Raw genomic sequence first — 13,771 nt, 5'->3', positions numbered from 1 at the left:
GTATACAGAGGAGAACTGGATTGTCAAGAAGTGAGTAAAAGTATAGAAGCACTTCGAATAACTAACAGCATCAAGTGAGTTTCCCTATTCTGCATGATGAGGAAGAGGCTAGCAAATACAAGGCTATCCCTCCAGTGGATAAAGAAAAGTGAAAGGCCGATGATGGAGAAATTGAGAAGCTGAAAGTAGAGTGAAAAACTCAGGAGAAGAAAAGATGTGCATGATGTGAGGAAAGCAGTCAAGAGACAAGACATCAAGCGGGTAATGGGGTTAAGGTCAGAAGGCAGCATAGACAAATGGGCAATGTCCAAGTACAGTGCTCCGATACAGGCAAGTTAAGTACATGAACATTAAATTCAGATGGCGGATGGAAAGAAATAGAACAGAGATAGCATTGAACTGTACAGTCGAAAAGATAAGGAGGACTCGGAGAGAACATAAGTACTCGAAAGGAGGACCAGCAAAGCGCAGGAACCAAGAGACAAGAGGAGAGCCATCTGAGAGTATCGGGGACAAGTAGGTGAACAGCTATTCCCTATTATGAGAGTAAGAAAAAGAACAAGGAAAACACTGCTGTGCCCTATGTTGCCTATTTAGTTTGTGCTATTAGGTGGCACATTAGTGCCACCCGCAAGTCCAAACTATTGCATTAGAGCACAGATAGGGAGAAATGGCATATAAGGAGGGACAGATAGCTTACAGGTGTTTGGTCATTTGCACACTCATTAACTGCCCATGGCATGCTAATCCCTAGGGCCATTCCCACCCAGTTCCTGGACGTCCCTGTCCAAAACACCTAATGGGAACTCTATGAGCTTCCTTTAACAAGTATTACCATCAAACTTTGCACTCAAAGTTCCTGCCAGTGTTTTTTCCAAGCGTTCTTCTGACAGTGTAATAGAAATGCCTTTACCATGCCAGATCCAGCACTGTATTTATATGCTTGTCCTTCACTGAAGTCCTGTTAAAAACAAGCTTTGACAAAGCCAACAGTTTTGGCGTTTTCCAGGTACTGCTATTAGAAGCCCATGCACTGGCACCAGTTTAACCTAATACCATCAAAAGCCTGTAAATACCACTATGGTGGTGCCTGGCAAGTGCCTTTTCAATGCCTACACAACAGTTGGCATTATCAATGCTTGTTTTACTAACGCTATGCAGATTTCCATTTTATGCATTAGTTAATGACTGAAGTAAATTTTAAACATTTATTTTTGTTGTATAGAAATCAAAACATTTAGCATTTCACGTGATGGTACTATTTGTTGCTTATAGGTTTTTATTTTTTTATTTATATTTATAAAGCGCAGAAAGCGGCCCTTAGGCATTGTGGTGCTGTTACAGTAGTGCTTACTTAGTTACGAGAGGGAAAAAAAAACAGCATAAGGGCAGTACTACCAACCAATCCTAGTTAGTACTACAGAGAGAATTGACGTGGTGGCATTGACCAGCTGGTTCCATGGTTACAGGCGAACCAGATCATGGCACTTAATACAGTAAGGATAACTTAATTGCAAGGGGAGAAAACAGGGAATAGTGAGGACAGGCAAAGACAATTGAGTTAGGGGAAACAGAAAGACGTTTTGAAAAATGGTTCCATGGTTACAGCGGAACCTCGACCGATGAGCAGAGGCAAATTCTGGATGCAAGCGATACTATGGTTAAGCTCAAGCAGAGGGAGAGCAGCTATAGCTAGTAGTGACCTGTAAAGACATTGGTCCTCATTAAACGGTAGGCGGTGGACCAAGGTGCTAACAGCACCTTGGTCCATGCCGGTAAAATACCGGCACCGCCTTGGTGGAAAAGGGAATTAACGCCCTATTCCAAGGTTGGCGGGGCGATAATTCCCCCTTCCACCATTGCCCCGCCCCATTCCCATTTTTGCCCCATAGGGCATAATGGGAATGGGGAAGGTGCTAATTACGGTACCACAAATTTGCGGTGCCGTAATTAGCACCAAGGTCCCTTAGCGGGTTGGTTTTTAACGCCTGCTAAAAGCAGGCGTTAAAGTACCAACCCGCAAAGGGACCTCGTAGTAAGGCGGTAAGGGTTAACGGTCACCGGTACCATTACCGGTGACCATTAACCCTTACCGCCTGCCGTGTAATGAGGCCCTTGAGTTACAGGGACAATAACGAGATGTATGGCCCAATGGTTCCATGGTTACAGCGGAACAGAGCAGATGTAGAGGGGAAAATACTGCAAATAGATTGATACTATGGTGAAGGGCGAAGGCCAGAGGGGCTGGCGCTCGTGGCCCAGTACAATTGTCTTAATTAAAGAGTTTTGTTTTTAGAGCTTTATGGAAGGCAGCGTATGAGACTTCATTTCTGAGTGACGTGGGCAGCGCATTCCAATTTTTGGGTGCTAGATATTGGAACCTGGAACCTCCCGCTTTGGCTCTTTTGAAGGTAGGGACGTAGATCAAGTTGGAATGGTGGGCACGAATGGATCTGGTGGAGGTGACAGGAATTATTTTCTCAGATAGGTATGGGGAGGGCTGTACGGGCGAGGCATTTATGCATGATAGCCAGGGTTTTTAAAAGAATTTGCTCTTTAACTGGGAGCCAATGGGCATCCCTCCTTGCTTGTGAGAGATGTTCCCTTCTGGAGATACTCAGTGCAGCTCTGAGGGAATTGTTTTGGGTGACTTGTAACCTGTTGAGGTTTTAGGCTGATGTACCCATGAATAGGGCATTGCAATAGTCCATTTTGGCCTCAATGGTGGCCCTGGGTAATGTGAGGCAGTTTATGGTTGCAGGGTTTAACTGCATTGATGATTTTGGCGGTGAGAGCTGCCGAAGACGCAATGGTGGTAACTTGCGGCGTCATAGAAAGAGTGGAGTCAATGTAGACCTCAAGAGTTTTGACTGCAGGTGACAAAGTGATGGTGGTGTTATAGTATCCTTGGTGCCTACCAAGAGGAAACTCTGTTTTGTCCCCATTGAGGCATAGTCCATTAGCTGCCATCCATGCGTAGATGGTAGCGTGGATGTTTGAAAGTGCAGCTGCATCATGTGCATAGGAGACAGTGAGAGGGAGTAGGACTTGAGTATCGTCAGCATAGTTTATGTAGGATATGCCGCGATCATCCAAGTCGTTGAAGAGGGGTAAGGTGAATACATTTATAGAGTATAGGTGCGGTACAAGAGCCTTGAGGGACACCACAGTGGATGGTAGGTAGGAGCGACGCATGCATGCACTGAAAACACTCTCGTGAGTCTCCCTTTTAAAAAGGATGAGATCCATGATGTAGCTTCAGAGGAGAATTGGGCAGTGTTCTTAAGTTGTTTACATCAGGATTCGTGGTTTCGTGATTTGTGGTTTCGGTGATTCGTGGTTTCGTGAGTCTCCCTTTTAAAAAGGATGAGATCCATGATGTAGCTTCAGAGGAGAATTGAGCAGTGGTCATCGAGATCAAATGCCCGACAAATCTAGGAGAAGCCTTTGTCCATTATGTTGTTCCTCTAACTTTAATAATGCATTATTTGGTAAAGCATACGAAGCCACGTGAAAGCATGACCATTTTGCCATAGTAAACAGCCACTAGGTATATTTCTACGTGTGGAGGCTCCCAGGCAAAACTATCCCTTTTAATTTGCTCTTTCTAGGCCCAATCCATACCTTAAGTCTCCCCGCTGCATGGGGCACTTTTTATATCCTTTGATGCACTACTCGCCCGCGCAATTGTCTTTGCATACTTTAATTTCCCGGCAAGTGCACCACAATGAATCTTAACAGTGTCCTAAAAACTTCGAGTTGCTGCAGTCGATTTGGAGAGCATAACGGAAGCTTGAGCAAGGAGAGCATAACGGAAGCTTGAGCAATTCCTGTTTGACTGGGGAGTGAAGATCGCCGCCACCCGTCTGCATGAGTTTCGCATGGTGCACCCTCAGGTGTGGCTCGGGACCGGGGTCACTCGGGAATGTAGAGCGGGATTCGATCTGTTATGACAGGGTGGGGACCCTGCGGCAGACACTGTAGGCATTTTACGTATATTACAGGACTTTTCGAGCTGGTGTTTAGGAGCACGTTTAATGGATTTCATCATAAAATTGGCAACCCGGTGGCAGGGTCACACTACCACACTATGCCACCATTTCGACAAGGCCAGGCGCCTTAAGACCACTACAGTGATGTGGTGATTGGCAAAGTATAAATATCGGATAGCATAACATGGACTATATTTGGGCTTGTGAAATAGGGGAAGGCCATCCAGGTCCGGTGATGGCATTTCTTGGATCTGTGTGCCCTTCCTGATGGCAAAAATGCACCCCGCGGCTCGCTGAGTGGTTAAGATAAGTCCTTTTTAAATCAAATTGTTAAACCATCGGCCGTTTCGTATCTTGATGGCACGCTACACAAACAGTAAGCAAGGTTTGTGCGTGGGGCTTGAGCGCCGTTGACAGTGTTTTTATTTTAAAGGCTTTAAGCAATGTTCTGAAATTTATTATCAAATACTAGGCCGGAGCGGCATTGGGTGCAATCTGGAAATATGACGTTTAAGCCCGTTTTCAACTAAAGCATTTTGTACAGCGCCACAATTTTGAGTAGAGTAGCACAGAGGCTTCGCAGACGTTGTTATATGTCCGAGATCAAACAATCTGTGGACGCTGGGATAAGAACTCCAGTTAGATAACTAATGTCTTATTCTCTGTGTGTAGTTCTCGTTTGCATCTGATAAGCGCTGTTAGGTTTGGCTAAGTTTCGCCAAGAGGGCGTTTCATTCTTGGCTCGGAGACCTATATACAACGACTGTGTTCAATATAACAGTGTAACTCTTATATCTGCAATATGCTATCAGGCACTTAGATTGTAGCAGTTTTTGTAACAATCAGTTCAGTGTTAGGACTCGCTGCTGGAAAACAACACCGTGTCATAGCCTTCTTTCGCGGTGCAATTCCTAGGCATGTTGTCACCGGTTTTAAGTGGTCGCATTTTTTGCCAGTCAATGAATCGCGGTCAGTGCAGAAAAATGGATTAGCACGGATCACGTGCTATGGTTAAGCAGGGGGAGATAGGATTTGGACCAATGTTCTCATGGTCGAATAGCCACAACATCTCTACGAAATCTCTTTCCTAATCTTTCAGAGGACAAAGCCCTGTCCCCATGCAGGCTCTATGGGTCTAGACCCCGGCAGTGCACATGCCTCGCGAGAGATCCGTGATCTTTTGTAAACACAGCAACTCCAGGATGTATAAAGGGAACATTTATGGTTGTTTAAACAGAACAGTATATATTTACGTTAACTCAGCATAACTTCAGGTCCTTGGGCCAGGCCTGGTTATGGGAGGCTTCGGCGGCCAGGGTGGGAAGGGGAGGGGTGCGAGGGGAGGCACCACAGTTCGGTTTCATTCCCATGCGAAGGAAATAAAGAACTTCATGAGTTTGACATAACACATTTCTGAACAATGCAATGCACTGTGAATTGCCAGCAAAACCCTGAAAAGAATACAGACACTTCATCTTTATGGCAGGATCCAATTTCAGTTGGGTGATATTGTATGTAAATATGTCCTCTGTATAGCGCTTTGGATTAAGGCGCTATATAAATAACAGATCATTATCATTATTAATGTTCTGAGCTGTTAATTCAGATTAATTCAGATTAAGAAAGAAGTACATATGACCGTAATCTACATATTGCTTCTAGGGGCATCACAAATCAATCATGTTTGCAATGCCTAGCAATCTGAAAACGTGGCTCACCTGGGTTCAACGCCCGAATTCCCTATTGTTCAATGAAACGCGGACAAGCGAAATATGTTGAAATCAATAAGGGAACGAAGGCTGGTAGATGTATGCCTTTTATTTCAGAGTTGATTGAATTGGATATTGCAACAAAAGCACCGAGTCCCTTTCTTCTCTCTCCTCTGCACCTCATCTCTCTACGGACCCACAGAGGACATAGTAAAAGGGGCAATCACGTTAGGGCACAGGCTTGCCTAGTTTGAGTCATCATCCACTACGAACGTGGGTTCCACAATGTCGGTTCCTTTTATGGTGTCTACATAGATATAGATATGCAAGACACATGGGATGTATGGAGAAGAGTACAAGTGGATGTCATTATAAGTGGACTAGGCTGAAAAATCCCGACACTGATCCTAAACAGAAGCACACACTGTGCATGTCAGGGGTGCTATCCCTAAGACCGCAGCGGGTGTGCCGCTATCTAAAAGAAAAGGAAGGAGTCACTGTCCCTCCACTAAAACACTGATTTCATATTATGCTGCTAAAAACACTAGCTAGCACGCAGTAGAAGACCAAAAGTCTCTCTTTTCGTCAAAATACGAACGTTCCAGAGGGGAAGTTATGCGATTTAGATTCCTTTTATTCACCCACAATGCAGTGTGTTCGAGAAATACAGGTAAGGACTAGGTGTCGTTAAAAGGAACTTAAGGAAAAGGAGCAGTATCTGTAGCGCTCAATGTACCAACCCAAACGGGTGGTACAAACTCAAATTGGTATCCAGTGCTGCTCATAGGATATCGAGACAGGAGTGGGTCGACCGGTTTCGATGACTCAAATAACTGTCATCATCTTCAGGACCAGGAGGTTCAAAAATGTATTATTCACTGCAATCTATATTTCAATGTGGTGAGGATCTGGCAGCCACCCCGAGACCTAAAAGGGAAGGGAAACATGTATATATATAAGAAGAGAGAGCAAACAAGGTCCCGAATTGCTTAGGTTGGGGTGCAAGGGACTGACATTCCATGACCAGGTGGAATATGGTTTCTGGCATTGTTTTAACTTTGCAGAATCGACAGTGGTTTTGTGCGATAGCAATCTGCCTCGTTTTTGGCAAGTATGAGTTTGTGGGTAAGATATTAAGACGGATTCGTAGAAATGTTGTCCTGATGAGTGGGTCTGGGAACATTAGGAGATAGTGCAGTGGCTCATAGATTTCTCTGTTGTCTTGGTTGCATCGAAGGGTCTGTTTATAGGTGTTTTTCATTTGGATGTTTTTTATACAGTCATTCTGCATAAGTTTGATTTTGGTGTATTGCGGGCGCAGGGTTAAGAGTTGTTCTGATATCTCTTTGTTTTTCATTTCCTTCATGATAGACTGTTTCCATTGTTGTAGTACCGTGGTGTTAAATGTGTTTGACTGAGTTCTCAGAATTTGGATGCTGGGGTTTTCTCATTGGGAAGGATTTTTCAATAGATATCTAGTCTTTTCCAGCTTACAATGGATCTGATTGACTGAGTTGCCAATTCGTGTCATATTCGCGGCATTGGATACGACTACGGAAGATTGAGAATTTTGCGCTAAAAGATTGCCTCAAATTTCATCCAATTGACTGTGCCAGCGTTCATCATTGCTTCTGTTCTGTAAGTTATTATAGGAATGTATTTTAATCCGCAGTAAGCGATGATGGGTCTGAAAGAGATTTTTCCATATTTCCTGTGAAGTAGACATCCTTGTCGTGCCAGTGTTTGTGATGTTTCTTCTATTTTATCCAACCATTGCTCTTCTGATCTAGATTGATTGATTAGTATTCCAAGATATTTGAAAGTTGTCACGCTTTCTAATTGAGTTCCACTGATGTTAAATGTTGGTTGTTTTACCTTTTTTGTTTGTGGTTTGGTTAGAGTCATTTGGCCTCATTACACGGATGGCGGTAAGGATTTACGGGTACCGGTAAAATACCGGTACCGGTAAATCCTTACCGCCTTACTACGAGGTCCCTTTGCGGGTTGGGGGATTTAATGCTTGCTTTTTGCAGGCATTAAAAACCAACCCGCAAAGGGACCCAGGGAGCTAATTATGGTACCGCAGTTTGCGGTACCGTAATTAGCGCCTTCCCCATTCCCATTGAGCCCTATGGGGCAAAAATGGGAATGGGGAAGGGTAATGGTGGAAGGGGGAATTACCGCCCCGCCAACCTTGGAATGGGGCGGTAATTCCCCTTTCCGCCAAGGCGGTGCCAGTATTTTACCGGCATGAACCATGGCGCTAATAGCATCAGGGTTCTCCGCCATCCGTGTAATGAGGCTCTTGGTTTTTGACGTATTAATTGCTAATTCGTTGTTGTTCATGTAACTACTCAGCGCTGTCAGGGCTAGTTGTAGTCCAGAGGGGGTTTTGTCAAGCAGAATGATGTCATCTGCGTATGCCATGACAGGGACTGGTGTTGAATTTATTTTCGGCGGGTTGGTTTGGTTGCTGGTCAGATGTTCTTCAATGTCTGCTGTGAACAGATTGTATAGGGTTGCCGCCAGGGGACACCCTTGGTTTAATCCATTTGATGTGGACATTGGTCTGGTGGTGGCGCCTTGTTTTGATAGTCTCACTGTTATGGAGGTTTGTGAGTATAGTAGGATGATTGGCTCCAGAATGTTTGATGGGCACTTCCATGTTTTGAGGTTTGCCCACAACTTGTGGCGTGATATAGCATCAAAAGCCATCTTCAGGTCGATAAACGTAGCATATATAGTGGTGTGAGTGTTGATGGCTTCGTATTTGATCAGGTGAAGTAGTATCAGGTTGATATTAGTTCCGACGTTGGCAGTAAAGCCCGTTTGCCTTGCTGAGATCCTGCCATTGTCGTTTGCCCAGGCAATTAGTTGTTTCAGTAGTATTGTTGCAAAAAGTTTTCCGAGCAGGTCCAGTAGGGCAATTGGATGGAAATTCTGTGGTTCATCTCGTGGTCCTTGTTTATAGATGGGGACGATTGTGGCCGATCTCCATGAATTGGGGATTTGATTGAGAGTATTTATGATCGTTACGATCTGGCACATGAAGTTCACCCATGCCGGCGGGTCTTGCTTAATGGCGGCATTGGATAGTCTGTCAGGGCCAGGAGCTCTTGATGTATTTAGGTTGTTGATCATGTGTATTAGTTTGTCATAGTCTACCTTTACTAGCCATTACCGTTTGTTGTTGTTCGTTTCATCTTTGGATTGCGTCGGTCGGGCTGCATAGATGGTTGCGAAGTGTGTGATCCATGTTTCTCGCGCTACGTTAGCTGCCAATTTGTGCTGTTTTTGCAAGTTATCGTTGAGGAGATTCCAGAGCTCTCTCGTGTTGTGTGATTTGTATGTTTTCATTATGTTTTCTGCGTCAGCCTGCTGGAGGATTTTTTGTTGAGATTTTTTCCAATTGTTGTATGTTTGTTTCAATCTTTTAATATGTATAATATTTTCTATCGATTGTGTTTTCTTCAATTGCTGTATCGATTTTGCCAGGCATTTTTTCTTGTCAGCTATTTCCTGGTTATATGCGTGCAGGTGTTTTTTATGTGGTCGGTTTTTAACTGTTTGTCGGAAGGGTAGTAGAATCTATTCGTAATTCAGTTTTTTAGCGTCTCTCATGTTGGAGGCGAAGAGGGTTGTTGGTAGATGTGCTATCTCTGATTTGAGGAATGCAGAGTCTTGATGTTGTTTCATCGAGTTCTAGTGCACATGGTGGTGGGGTTTCTTCTGGTTGGGTTAGCAGACACAAGCGCACAGTTAGTCGATTGTGGTCACTTTTGTCAGAGGTTATCGTTTGGGCTGACTTAACCGATTAGTTCAAGTTTTGTGATAGAAATATGTAGTCAATAATTGCGGCTGAGGATCCTCTAGACCATGTTGGTGTGTAAGCTGTGGAGTTATTCCTTGCATGGTTTAAGAGGATCAGATCACGAGTGAGGATTTCGTTCATCCATCTGGTTGCTTTTGGTGAAAGTTGTAATTGAGTTCAAGAAGTTCTATTCTGTGTGAATAAGTTGATGTTCAGGTCTCCGCAAATTATTATTTCTAGTGGGTGATGAGTTCCAGCAAGTTTGTCGATTGTTATAAAAACTCAGTCGATGAATGCTTCAGTTGTTATTGCTGCGGGGTTCCAATACAAATTTAGTATTGCAATTGTTGTCTCATGGTTTTTTTCTCTCGGGTGGTTCTGAATACTCCTTATTATTGTTAGTTGAATCCAGGGGTTAATGTTTTCACTGGTCAGTACCATCCATTGGGGGTTTATATTGATTAGGGTGAGGAGGCCTGATACTGGTCTTCCTTGTTTTTTGACTATTGCAGTGTTGAGGAAGGTAAGAAAGCCATCGCACACCGGCGTTTCGGTGATCCATGTCTCTTGGAGGCATATGATTTGGTACTTTTCTAGATCCTGTGAAGGGTTGGTAAAGAGATGCAGATTTCCTCTGGTGTTCCACGAGCAGAGCGGCCACGTGGGTTCCAGTTTCTTTGGTTATGATTGGAAGCTTATTGTAGTTCTTGAGGATGCGGTTTCTGCGTTGGAATATTCCAAGCCGTAGATTCTTTTGATTGGCTGTTCTGTTCTGGTCCGTTCTTCTAGTTGTTCCTGGCTCTGTTTTCTGTCTGCTCCTGACCGGTCGTTGGTATTAATACTCGTCTGTGTCCTTGGTTGATATTGCGAGTGATCATCTTTGTCTTTCCTTGTTCTGTATTTTTGTGTATTGGTCGTTCTTGTTGATGCTCAGGCCCAGCATCTGAAGCCGAGCTTTCGGAACTGGGAGCGCCTTGATAGGATCAGTTCTTGATCATTGAGGTCGCTTAGTTCAATAATGATCTTGTCTAGATACAGGTCATCTTTGAATATTATTAGGTCGATGTTTCTTGTTGTTATTTTGTGTAGCTGCGGTATTGCTCTAAAGAGGCGTAAAATTTTAGTTCTGTTAAGGATTAGTGGCTCAGGTCTCTTGGTATCATTTTTGATGTGGATTTCATAGATTTGGTTTTGTTGTAACGGATTGACAAATGATGGGAGTGTGCAATTGATGTGCTCTGATGATCCTGATCTGATTGAGTCGTCTGAGATTTGTTCGTATGTTTCTGCTGTTGCTGCGTTTATTGTATCACTTTTAAAGGACGCGTCTGATATTTCTTGTCCGGAGTCATTTGAGATTCCTTCATAAATGTCTGCTGTTTGTAGTTCGCAATCAGAGACGTATTTGTCTATCATTATAAAGCTTGAGTGCACTGTAGGCTGTATGAGGGGTGGTGTGTCGTCAGTTATACTATCTCCGTGGGTTGATAGGTTAAGCAGCTCTTCATCGTAGGTGATGTGGGTAGTTGTTTTGTCTGATGTTGTCTGTGGGGCTACAGGTGTCAGCTGAGTTTTGGATTGGTTATTATCTGGTGTGAGGGCGTTTTGTGTGTTACATTTTATTGATGAATGAGATTGATCAGTTGTTTTCACTGTTCTCAGGAACGCTCTTGAGCCTGTTTGTCGTTCTTTATTGTTTTTTGGTTGTACTGGTTTCATGACATGTGGTAGTTTCTCTTTTGAGAAGATCTGGTATGGCTCTGTATTGTTCTTATTAGGGTGTATGAGTTCTTGAATGGGCTTATGGGCTTACCGTAGATCCGGTTGATCCTTGCAGAAGATGTTCTCCAATGGGCAGGGCTCCACAGTTTGATTGTTGTGGTATGTTATGGTTGGGAGGGCCTGTTGTAACTTGTTCAATCATTGCATTTGTTTGAAGTGATGTTTGCTGTTGATGGTGTGCTTTCAGCAAGGCTAGGACTTCTGCATTTAGTTTTGCTTTTTCTTGGCGGTCGCCTCTTGCTATTTCTGATAGTCTTTGTTGCCAACGATTGGATTGTTCTGCTTCCAGGTTCAAACGGGATTCGATTGTAATTATGAAGTTCTCCATGTAAGTCTGTTTGGAGTGTATAAGAGCTAAGAGTGTTGCTTGGTCTCTGATATTATCGTTCATGGATTGATGTAGTTTCAGAAAGGGGATCTTCGATTGAGACAGCACTGCGATGAGCATGTTTTGTAGATCCAGCATAGTAGTGGGGATTCTGGGATTGATGATTTCCTCATGGTTTAGGTCTGTTGGTGCAGGGTTGCTGTTTTTGGTTTGTGGCACGCTGGAGTGAGGAGTAGGCTGTTGGTTCTTCGCCGTGGGATCTGGCGTGTAATAGGATTCATCTGAGTCATAGATGAAGCGGGTTGGGATGCCTTGTTTTCCAGAGGTACCCGTTTCGGTTTCTTTTTTGATGTGTCTTTGGTTGCTTTCGTGTGTGATACAGGGAGTCGAAGTTAAGTGCAGTTGGTGGTTTCCAGTCAAATTATCAAATATTTCCTTTAGTTTATCTAGACTTGAAATGATTGATTCGATTTCAGTAATGTCCATTGATAGTCTTCTTGCCTTAGTTATGGTTTTGTTAACCACGTTTTCTAGAGGTTGTGCAAGTTTCATTGAATTGTGTGTTTGTAGCCACGCAAGTTTGGCTAGTCTTGCTTTTTCTTTCTTTGTTTGTTGAGTTGTAATGGTTGATGACTTTTGGAGGTTAGTGGTAGGTCTAGGCTAATTTATTTGAGGTTTAGGGTTGTCTCTGACAGCTTCGTGATTGTTGTGATCCTTTGTTGAGGTGTTTACTTCTTCTTGTGTGACTTGGGCAGACTTGGGTACACGGATGTTAATGTCCTTTGTTGTAGTGTTAGGTCTAAGCTCGTTTAGTTGAGGTTTGGGAGTGACGGCTTCATGATTGTTGCGATCCTTTTTTGTAGCGTTTGCTTCTTTTTGTGTGGCGGGAGGCAACTTGGATTCATGGCTGTTGGGATCCGTTGTTGTAGTGGTTGCTACATCTTGTGTGGCGGGGGCAGAATTGGGGGCTATTGAAGCTCCTCCTGCTATTGGCGTTTGTGCATGTGTGATTGGTGCCTTGCTGTAGGCATCCGGTTGCATAATATTGTTATTTGGGGAGTCATTGTCAGATTCCGGTTTTCTGTTTTCCAGGGGCTTGGAGTTGTTTTGTGTCTGAGGAGGTTATTGGTTGTGAAGTGTAGGTGGTGGTATTACTTCTGGTTCCGTGCTGCTTTGTAGGCTGTCTTTTGGTGGTTGTGCAGCATCTAAGAGCTGAGTAATTGTCTTTTTTAGTTGGTGGGTTGCTGGTTCGGCGAGCTTGTGGGTTTTGGGAGTTTTTGAGTCACGGTGTTCAATCATCTTGCTGGAACTGTGTATTTGCGCTTGTATGTTAAGCTGGTTGGGTAGGGTTTCTTCATCATTGGAATGCAGGATGCCGTCTGCTGTTGATCGATCAGGCTTTTGTTGAAGAGGTTGTTGGAGTGAAGTATTGGTGGTAAGGGGGTTATCTGTTGTGATGACGTATTTGTGGTCTAGTTCAGAGTGCTGTTTTGGTTGTTTTGGATTTACTTTGGAGGAAGGTACTCTTAGGAGTGATTGTTCCATAGTTAGTTGCGAGGAGTCTAAAGCCGAAGTAGCAGCGGTGTTAAGTTTTGCTCTTAGTCTTGTTTTAGGGCGCACAGTGGTTTGTTGTTTAGTGGGTCGGTGTAACGCTTACCTTGGGCTCCACGGGAACACTATTCCTGATGGCCTTAACTATTCTTCTCTGGGTGCGTGGTTCTAGCACTAAACCTTTCCTTCTTCAATTGCAGAAATAAATCTGTGGAATGTAACAACAACTAATCAAAATGGTTCAAGTATGCAATGGAGTGTTAGTTCTCACCAGTCAACCTATCACCTTCCTAAATTCCTCTTGCTCACCTTAGCTTATGTTATAATGTGCTCTCCAACCTGCATCTGTGCAGGGGTGCAAGTTCTGAAGAGGGGCACAGGTGAATGAGTAGATAAGGAACTATGTGTGTTGGTGAAAGTGCTAGGGAAAAAAAAACAACCCCGAAAACCTAGGAAAACACTATAATGTACTTAGGAGATTCTAAAATCATTCACAAGACCATATGTGCATGGGAATGAATGAGAATGAACGCAACTGAAAGGCACAACTATTGACTAAAGAAGCTGCACCTAACATGCAAGCCTGTCCAACGATTTC

Source organism: Ambystoma mexicanum, chromosome 4q, assembly GCF_040938575.1.
Source record: "Ambystoma mexicanum isolate Mex_15411 chromosome 4q, UKY_AmexF1_1, whole genome shotgun sequence".
NCBI classification, from domain to species: domain Eukaryota; kingdom Metazoa; phylum Chordata; class Amphibia; order Caudata; family Ambystomatidae; genus Ambystoma; species Ambystoma mexicanum.
Note: the sequence above shows the minus strand (reverse complement) of the source record.